Here is an 11,193-nt window from a genome sequence, read left to right as displayed (position 1 = left end):
ATGAGCATCTTTAAAAGAAAAGGCCAATAAAAACCTGATTATAAAAATAGATTTCCAATCAACTTTAAAAATTTATATCTTCTTAACCACAAAGCCAAACAAGATACTACAAAAAATCATTAGAAAGATCTTTTTAAGATCTTTCCATTGGTACCCATCATGCCATTGAAAAGTCAGCGGAATAATATCGAATTAGTATTGGATTTGAACGGAAGTTAAAGAAACATAAACTAAAGTTAAAGCCCAATCATACCTTAATCACTGCTTTTTTTGAATAGGTCTTCCCTTTTTCTGCCTTCTTCTTCTTCTTCTTTTTCTTCTTCATTAGTTTCTCCCAAATGATTTGTCTTACTGCCTTCTTTTTCAAACTTACTTGGATAAAATTGATTGATCTTCTTTTTAAAATGTGATAAGATATAATTAACTATTTTTTTTTACATGATAATGTAACCTAACTCCAACTAAAATAAAACTACTCCATTTGCTAAAAGGTCCCTAGCATAAAAACTATTCTAATATAAACCCAAATATTTTATAAGAAATTTTAATAAAGGACTTATTTGTCTAATTTATGATTTTATAAATATACTAATGTAAGTATACTTAGGTTGGGGTATTATAGCATCGACGAAGTCAATCCACTGAGCATCCATTGATGTATGGCTAGATTATCTAGACTTTTATATGATTCTCTACAATAAAATGATATAGGAGAAAATTTGAAAAAATATTGAAAAGAAATGAGAGATTGTTCTATCATTGTTTCTTTGTCTTTTTTGCTTCAAAGTAAGGTCTTATTTTTAGGCAATCGAGACAGTTTTCTAGCAGATACAATTGTGTTTGTTTTAAACACAATCTATTTCTATCTTTTTCTAGCAGTTATGTCTGTTGGTTTTCTAATAGACATTATTTTTCAAACCACAAACATAATTATTTTGTTTGTTTCCAATGATTATAGTTATCTGTTGATAAAAAATAAAAACATAGTTTGACTAAATACCTAAATACACCCCTAAACTATATAAAAAAGTCAATTAAGCCTTTATCCTTTTGTTTTCATCCAAAAAAGCTCATGAACTTTTATTTTGGGTCAAATAAGCCCCATTCCTTAATTGTTGACTAACGAAAGTTAGTCAACTATACAATAAGCAATTTTATGCCACGTGGCATGTTGATATGTCATTTTGATTATGTCAATGCCACATGGCATTAAAACTTGCTAATTAGAAATTGGATTTCCTTTTTTACCCATCCAAATGTCTAAAAATAATTAAGTTAGAGATTTTAAATAAATAATTTAAGAAAAACCCTAATTACTTCAAATTAAGTCGTGATTATTCTTAACATAGGGTTTTAACCAAAAAAAATAAATTAGGTTTGAAAAAAAAACCCAAACGTCATGGTTTAGAGATTATCTAAATGAAAATGATGTTTGAGAAGTCTTTCATGATCATAACACATTTAGAATGAATATCTACTTAAGGCTTGGGAGACTCATCTTCAATTTATATTTGTTTATCAACTTAATGAATTTTAAAAAAAAAGGTTAAATTTTATTCTTATAACTATGTGTTAGGGATTACAAAGAGTGCTTCGTCTAACGTTAGGAAGTTCAATTTTGATTTCAAAAGAATATTTCTCTTCAATATATGGGATATGCTAATCATCAGTATCAAGCTTTGAATTCTCATTCTCACCGAGTTTCCAACTGTGAAGCAACTCCATAATCAACTATAAAGGGGATAGATTGATTCGTAAGAGAAAGGCTTTTCTTTAAGGGCTGATTTTCTTGCTCTAAATCCCATCCTGGAAGTACAGTTTCTATCAAAAGCTTGGACAATTCTAGCAAAAACCTTGATCTAGTTGCTCTAAACCCCATCTCGAAAATATTAGAACCATAAGTTCTATAAAAAGCCTAAACAGTTCTAGCCCTTAGACAATTCTAGCAAGATATTGTCAAACAAGCCTGAACGGTTCATCATTATGGTTTTTAATGTTCTTTTTTTCTTCTATTGAAAGAAGAGTTTTGACAGATTATTTACTTAGGCAGGAGATAAGGAAGAAGAGTGTTACAAATTTATAAGGAGTAATTTCACTTTGAGAAGGATGGTTTTTCCGTTTAATATGGATACTAACATAAGTTTGCACGCATAAAATAAAATGACATGTCAACATGCCACATCATGGATGACCTGGTATAAAATTGGCAATTGTATTGTTGACTTCTGTTAGTTAACAGTTAGTGAGAAAGGTTTATTTGACCTAAAATAAAAGTTTAAGGGTTTATTTGAGCGTAATAAAAGGATATGGGTTTAATTGACTCTTTTGGTATAATTTAGGGACTTATTTGAGTATTTAGTCAAATAAATTTTAATGGCCCTACTAAGTGCCAATATAAATAATTAAAAATTAAATTTAATTAACTTCCAAACATCCAGACCCAAAAAACTCATCCATGACCCATTGCCTATTAAAGTCCAACAACAATGAACTTTTACTCCTCTTATTTAAATCTCTTTTTCCTTATATTTTTCTAATGTGGGATTGTGTCCCATATTCATATGCAAAATACTGAAACATATGCAAGCAGATTCTAGGTCTTTCAACATCTTACTTTCCAAAATTAAGCCCAAATCATCTTTAATCCTACAAAAAATATAAAAACTAATCAATAATAAACAAATTAAAAGAAATAACATAAAATTAAAATAACTAACTTAAAAGTAACCTAATTATAAAAACAACTAAAAATAAGTAAATTATAATTAAAAATTGAGGACTTAGCTAATATTTAATAACAAAATTAGAGTAAAATAATTCTATAAAATAGAATTATCACACTCCCAAACTTAAGATTTTGCTAGTCCTCGAGCAAAAGAAAATTATAAAAAGAAAACTAAAACATAAAAAAAAAATCCTTAAATGGGAGATAGAAATACCAAATCATGATTTCCTAATTTTTCCTCAGAAATTAACTCAAATTCAAACTTAAGGTAACATACAGCTAATTCTTAAATTCATGCATCAATTCAAGTGAAAACTTATTTTTCGAATGGACTTCCTCTGTGTGTGTGAATGCTCTCTTACAAAGAATATCATGCAATTCGGATTAGTTTTATGTCAACTCTAAGCATAGATTAGTACTAGGATCCCATAGGTTTGCTTTTCATCTCTCTCTCTACTAATGTAGATTAACACTTATTCAAGGATCAATAAGTCTTTATCAAGCTTGTAATGTAAGGCTAGGGTCAAGGTATGATAAAGGATATATTTAGGCTCAAATTCACCCTAAGCACTTAATCAATCTAGATCATATAAAGAGCTCAATTTTTTTTTTTTGTATAGCACCCCCAAACTTGAAGTAAACTTTCCTTTGTACAACACACTTTATTTCTTTTCTTTTCCCCTTTTTTTTTCAACCCCCAAACTTATTTTTGACCATTATAGACTAGGGGTAATTTTACTAACAACCTTCACTTTTTGTGTTTTTTTTTTTTCTACACCTTTCTCCTTCAATTTATCTTTAAGCTCAAATCACTCTTTAGAACGATTAACATACTTAGGGGACGAGAGGTTCAAATTGCTGGAATTAAATAAACAGGCCAAGGCTAATATAACTGTGCGATTACAAAGAAAAGGTAAATTAGGCTCAAAAAGGGTGACTAAGGATAAATATAACAAGGTAGGCTCAAAAAGGCTCAAACGATCCAAAGATGGCCTAAATCACTTCCTATCCTAAATGTTATCTAAGATTTCGCCTCGAGAGAGAATCAAACAAATTCTAGAATTCTTGACTCCACTATGTTTTTTCATCAATATAAAATTTCTCTAAATCACACATAAATTCTAAGTAAAAGAGTATAGTGCTTCAAATTATTGGAAGTCACATTCTAAAATAAAGCTAACACAAGAATATCACATAAAATTAAATCATAACTATATGTTTCCCAAAAGCTAAGAATCAAAAGATAATTAAAATATCATCCTAGGATTGGGACAATCAAGAATAAGATATAACTATCTCAAATCTTTTTTTTTAACACAACAAAACATGCAAATCACAAATAAAACATGTAAATAAACTAACAAAATTCTAAACTACTCCCCCAAACTTAGAATGAACATTGTCCTCAATGTGATAAAAGAAAATAAAAGACAAGGGACAAGAATACTCCCCTTACTCCGAATCGATTTTTTGACCTGCAAAAAGGGAAAAGAATAGATAATAATAATAATAATAATAATAAAGTAAAATAATAATGAAATAATAAAAATAAAATAAAATAAACCAAAACTGAGTAAGATTAAGAAGCTTGGGTTGCCTCCCAAGAAGCGCTTCATTTATAGTCTTCAGCTGGATTGTCTTGGACTCTAGGCCGTATCAAGCAAGTGAATTAAGGATTGTTGATGATTAATTTCGCCTCCCCAATAATGCTTTAATCTTTTTCCATTGACTTTAAATTTTTGACCATCTATCCCTCTAACTTCGATCGCTCCATGTGGGAATACCTCATTGATAATAAAAGGACCAGACCACCTTGATTTGAGCTTTCCCGAAAATAATTTTAAGTGAGAATTATAAAGTAACACTGCTTGTCCTGGCTCAAAGCTTCTTGCCAATATCTTCTTATCATGCCATTGCTTTGTTTTCTCTTTGTAGAGTTTAGCATTCTCATAAGCTTGAAGGCAAAATTCATCAAGCTCATTTAACTGCAACAACCTTTGCTCACCTGCTGCTTGTAGATCAAAATTTAACTTTTTGACAGCCCAATAAGCATTGTGTTCAAGTTCCACCGGTAAGTGATAAGCTTTGCCAAAGACCAACTTATATGGAGACATACCAATCGGGGTCTTATAAGCAGTCCTATATGCCCACAGTTCATCCTAATCTCTTGGACCAATCTTTTCTTGTGGGACACATGATTTTCTCCAAAATCCTCTTGATTTCGGGATTCGATACTTCTGCTTGGCCACTAGTCTGAGGATGGTACGCAGTGGCAACCTTATGTTTAACTCCATATTTTGCCAAAAGGGCATCAAAATATTTGTTGCAAAAGTGACTTCCCTCATCACTAATGATTGCCCTTGGAGTGCCGAATCGAGTGAAAATATTTTTCTTGATGAAATTCATGACCACCTTCGAATAATTATGAGGAAAGGCTGCTGCTTCAACCCACTTGGAGACATAATCCACAACAAGCAAAATGTATTTGTTGTTATATGAGGATATGAACGGACCCATGAAGTCAATACCCCATACATAAAAAATTTCTATCTCCATGATGTTGTTGAGAGGCATTTCATGTCGCCTTGAGATATTTCCCACCCTTTGGCACCTGTCACAATGCAATACAAAATTATGAGCATCCTTAAATAATGTAGGCCAATATAAACCTGATTAGAGGACTTTAGCAGCAGTCTTTGTTCCTCCAAAATGTCCTCCATAATCTAAAGAATGGCAATGGTGAAGCACACTTTGAATCTCTTCCTCTAGGACGCATTTTCTAAACATCTGATTTTTACACTGTTTGAACAAGTAAGGCTCATCCCAAAAATAAAATTTAACATCGTGCAAAACTTTTTCTGATGAAAATTTAAATAAAGGGGAATAATATTACTTACCAAATAGTTTACAAAATCAGCATACCAAGGAAGTGATTTCTTACCAACTTGAAGGATTTGTTTATCAGGAAACGTCTCTTTGATTATGGTCGAATCCTTACCTTGAGCTTTAATTTCTAATCTTGAGAGGTGGTCTGCAACTTGATTTTCTATTCCTTTTTTATCGAATCTCAAGATCAAATTCTTGAAGTAAGAGGATCCATCTTATCAATCTTGGCTTAGCATCTTTCTTGGCAATCAAATACTTGATAGCTGAGTGATCAGTGTACACTATCACCTTTGTCCCCATGAGATAGGAGCGAAATTTGTCAAAAGCAAAAACCATAGCTAAAAGCTCCTTTTCTATCGTGGTATAATTTTTCTGAGCCTCGTTCAAAGTCTTGCTAGCATAATAGATGGAATGGAAGATTTTATCCGTCCCAAAACAGCTCCCATCGCATAATCACTCGCATCACACATTAGCTCAAAAGGAAGAGTCCAATCGGGACAAATTATGATAGGTGCAGATATTAATCTTTTCTTCAATTCATCAAAAGCAACAAGACATTCATTATCAAACTTAAATGGCACATCTTTCTCCAATAAATTGCAAAATGGTTTAGAAATTTTTGAAAAGTCCTTAATAAATTTTCTATAAAAGCCAGCATGACCAAGAAAACTTCTAATACCTTTGACATTTATTGGAGGTGGTAATTTCTCAATTGCTTCAATTTTTGCTTTATCTACCTCAATGCCATTACTAGAGATCTTGTGCCCAAGAACAATACCTTCTCGCACCATGAAGTGACATTTCTCCCAATTGAGCACCAAATTTGTCTCTTCGTACCTCTTGAGTACCTTAGCAAGATTTAAAAGACAATCATCAAAATTATTTCCAAAGACTGAGAAATCATCCATAAATACCTCCAAGCATTTTTCCACCATGTTTGTGAATATGGCCATCATGCATCGTTGAAAGATGGCAGGTGCATTACATAATCTAAATGGCATTCTTCTAAAAGCAAAGGTGCCATAAGGACATGTAAATGTAGTCTTTTCCTGATCTTCAGGAGCAATAGCAATTTGGTTATAGCCAGAATAACCATTTAGAAAACAATAATATTCCTTACCAGCCAAGCGATCTAACATTTGATCAATGAATGGAAGAGGGAAGTGATCTTTCCTTGTAGCTTTGTTGAGCTTGCGGTAGTCCATGCACACTCTCCATCCAGTCACCGTTCTTATTGGAATGAGCTCATTATTGTCATTGGCCATCATAGTCGTTCCTCCTTTCTTAGGAACACATTGAACTGGACTTACCCATGAGCTATCAGAGATAAGGTAGATTATTCCGACATCCAACCACTTGATGATTTCCTTCTTAACCACTTCCTTCATGATGGGATTCAATCTTCTTTGTTGTTCAATTGTGGCTTTGTGATCTTCCTCAAGAAGAATTTTGTGCATGCAAATAGAAGGGCTAATTCCCTTAAAATCAGCTATGGTCCACCCTATTGCTTTCTTGAATTCTCTAAGTGTTCGCAATAACTTCTCCTCTTGCAAGCTAGTAAGAGCATCAGAAATAATAACCGGAAGAGAGGAAGATTTTCCAAGAAAAGCATACCTCAAGTGTACTGGTAGAGGTTTGAGTTCCAAAGTAGGTGGCTCCTCAACGGAAGGCTTAGAAGTTGGCACCAAAGAAGCTGAAATATCTAAAGACTCAAATTGATGATTAGTTCTAAATCTGGAGTGAGCATTCAACAAATTTGAATATTCAATAAACTCATCATCATTCCTATCAGAGTTAGCGATTAAACATGCTTCAAGAGGATCATTGGGATTTTCTTCTAAGAAAACATCATGTGTCAAATTGTTCACTACACTCATAGAAAAACAGTCTTCAGATGTCACAGGTAATTTTAAAGCTTTGAAAATATTAAATGTTACCTGTTGGTCTTGAACTCTCAAAGTAAGCTCACCTTTTTCAACATCAATTAAAGCTCTAGCAGTTGCTAAGAATGGCCTCCCAAGAATGATTGGAATTTGCCTATCTTCTTCCATGTCAAGAATTATAAAATCAATTGGAAAAATAAATTTATCTACCTTGACAAGAACATCTTCAATAATTCCCCTTTGGTACACATAAGAACGATCAGCCAATTGCAAAGTTACAGAAGTGGGTTTGCATTCCCCCAAACCAAGTTTCTCAAAAATTGACCAAGGCCTTAAATTGATACTTGCACCTAAATCACTCAAAGGTTTTGTAAAAAATAAATTACCAATAGTGTAAGCGATTGTGAAACTACCTAGATCTTTGAGTTTTGGTGGTTGCTTGTTTTGGAGAATTGCACTACACTCTTCTGTAAGGGAGACAGTTTCAAACTCACCTAACTTTCTCTTTTTGGAGAGGATGTCCTTCAAGAACTTGACATAACTAGGCATTTGTTCCAGAGCTTCAACAAAAGAAATATTTATGTGTAATTTCTTGAAGACATCAATGAACTTCTGAAATTGCTTCTCAAGCTTTTGCTTTTGGAGCCTTTGGGGAAAAGGTAGTGGAGGATGGATGACTTGAGAAACTCCTTAATTTTCAGCCTTGACCTTCTCTTTCTGTTTGTCTTCACTTTCTTTCTCACAAATTCTTTCATTATCAACATGTTCATTCTCAGGTTCAACTACTTTTTCATTCACCCCTTCAATCTCTTTTCCATTCCTTAAGGTGATTGTTTAGCATTGTTCCTTACCTTTAGGATTGATTTGTGTGCCACTAGGTAAGGAACCTTGAGGTCTACTATTGACAGAATTTGCAAGTTGTCCCACTTGAGTTTCAAGATTTCTCAAGGATGCTCCAAAGCTTTGAATTATCGCATCATTCTTGGATATATACTGCAAAAGTAGTTCTTCCACTTGGAGCTTCTTTTCAGGAAGTGGTGGTCTAACTTGCTGTTGAAATCCCGGAGGCATGTTGGGTTTTGGATTGGAAGGCCCTGCATTGTTATTCCATGAAAAATTTGGATGGTTTCTCCAATCAAGATTATAAGTATTAGAATATGGGTTGTTTTGCTATCTGTTAAAGTTCCCCACAAACTGAACTGATTCAGAATTGTATGGACATTGATCATTTGAATGGCCATCCCCACACATCTCAAAAATTGAATTTTGAACTGCATGAACTCCCATTATGTCGATCTTTTTGGACAGTGCAGCCACTTGCGCAGCTAAGTTGCTCATTGCGTCAACTTCATAAGCTCCAAAAGCTTTTCTCGAACCCGACCTTTCTGAAGGCCATTGATAATTATTTGAAGCCATCTTTTCCAACAATTTATAAGCATCTGCTGCATTTTTACTCATCAATGCCCCACCAGCAGCAGCATCAATTGTGGTTTTAATTGACCCAATAAGCCCATTATAGAATGTCTGAACTTGCAACCAATTAGGAAGCCCATGATGTGGACATCTTCGCAATAGTTCTTTAAACCTCTCCCAAGCTTCATACAAGGACTCACCATCAAATTGTGTGAATGAGGTGATATCGTTCCTCAACTTTGCAATCTTTGCAGGTGGAAAGAACTTTGCGAGAAACTTTTGAGCCAATTCTTCCCATGTAGTGATAGACCCATTAGGCTGTGAATTAAGCCAGCTTTTTGCTTTATCCCTTAGAGAGAATGGAAACAGTCTCAATCTAATAGCATCATCAGTTACTCCATTATATTTAAAGGTATCTCAAATCTCTAGGAAATTTACTAAATGAGCATTAAGATCATCACTGGGTAACCCACCAAACTGGACTGAAGACTGAATCATCTGAATATAGGCTGGTTTAATTTCAAAATTATTCGCATTGATGGAAGGTCTCCTAATGCTTTGGTGCAAATCTTGCAACAGAGGAACTGCATAGTCTTGCAATGCTCTATTTGCTTTGGGAACCACATTAATGGCATTATTACCATTATTAATGTTATCCTCGGCCATTGTCTAATTTAAAACTGCAACTTGTAAATTCTCCCTGCGACGCCTTCTGAAAGTTCTTTCTATCTCAGGATCAAAAGGAACAAGATTCAAGTTGTCTCTTCTTTGCATACAATGACCAAAGATATCTGCAAGAAAATAAAAGTTAAAATTAAAATAAGAAAAATAAAATTTGAAGTAAGACTAAATTGTTTGGTATTAGTATTAGTAATAAATCTAGAATTAATTCCCCGGTAACGGCGCCAAAAACTTGTCAGTTAAAATCCTACTACGCAAGTATACGTATCGAATAAATAGTATATTAGCAAGCAGAGTATCAATCCCACAGGGAATTGATCTAAAATTTTACTAAGTACTAAAATTAAAACAATTCAATTTTATCCAAACAATCAAAATTAAGTAATGAACTAAAACTGATTAACTGAAATTAAAACTAATAAGAAAAATCAAAATAATAATAGTCTTGAGAAAATATCAAATTAAACAAACCTAGGATTACAATATTCCTCACAGTTCATCTAAATCTTACCTCTCTTCCTTAACTTATTTCAATGGGTTGAATTGCTAACCTAGAGTCCTAAATTATTTATAAAGGTCTTTCCGACTCTTCCTATAAAAATATCTATTTTAATCAAAACACTATATCCCTATGTGAATTGAAATTAAAACAGACTCATTAAGTTCAGGCTCTAATCTGGCTACATATGGCCTATAGGTATATCCTTATCCTATATGCAAATCAATTAATTTGATCATATGCTATCCCAATTTTAGTTTACTCTAAACTCCCTTTCCCAAGTTTGTTTAGGTTCCTAGATCAATTTAATTGGTGATCAGGCAATTAAAAGCATTAAGAACAAATTGAAATAAACAATTCAAATTCCATTAAAATAAGTAAGAAAGATATTAAAAACTTAAACTACATGTGAGTTCAATTGCAATCTTAGAGAAAGAAGTTTAGCTACTCATAATTGCAAAATAAAATAACATTGTGTAAATTCAACCATTAAAAGTATCAAGATAAAAGCTAAGAGAGAAAACAAAACAATATTCTCCGCCTTGATCTTCAAGTTTCAGCCTCAACTTCTAATTTCTTGAATCTCCCAAAGGTTGTCTTCCTCTTTTTTTAATGTTGTCAAACATATTCTATTTATACTAATAGACTAAACCTAAAGTTCCTTAAGCTGACTTAGGGTTTAATTGGGCTTAAAAGTATAATAAGAGGCCCAAAATTCAAATTGTCAATCTTTACAAATTTTCATTCCCGGTACAGTACGTCTACTATTTTTTGACACGATTTTCTCTATCTTCGAGGTAGAACTGGGCAAAGTGATCTACACAAAAGTTGTAGATCTGTCTCTTAACTTTCCACTGGTCTAAGAATCACATCATTTGGAGTTCTGTAACTCGAGATGTGGCCAAAATACTATAACATATGCAAGCAGATTCTAGATCTTTGAACATCTTACTTTCCAAAATTAAGCCCAAATCACCTTTAATTCTACAAAAAATATAAAAACTAATCAATAATAAACAAATTAAAAGAAATAACATAAAATTAAAATAACTAACTTAAAATTAACCTAATTATAAAAACAACTAAAAATAAGTAAATTATAATTG

At 32.8% G+C, this 11,193-nt stretch overlaps 1 pseudogene; it reads right to left on the bottom strand.

Annotated features, from left to right (window-relative positions):
* LOC108662719 lies at nt 5,491-8,565 on the bottom strand (annotated as a pseudogene).

This window comes from Theobroma cacao, chromosome 7 (assembly GCF_000208745.1).
Source record: "Theobroma cacao cultivar B97-61/B2 chromosome 7, Criollo_cocoa_genome_V2, whole genome shotgun sequence".
Taxonomy (NCBI): domain Eukaryota; kingdom Viridiplantae; phylum Streptophyta; class Magnoliopsida; order Malvales; family Malvaceae; genus Theobroma; species Theobroma cacao.
This window is presented reverse-complemented; position numbering and strand designations above follow the sequence as displayed.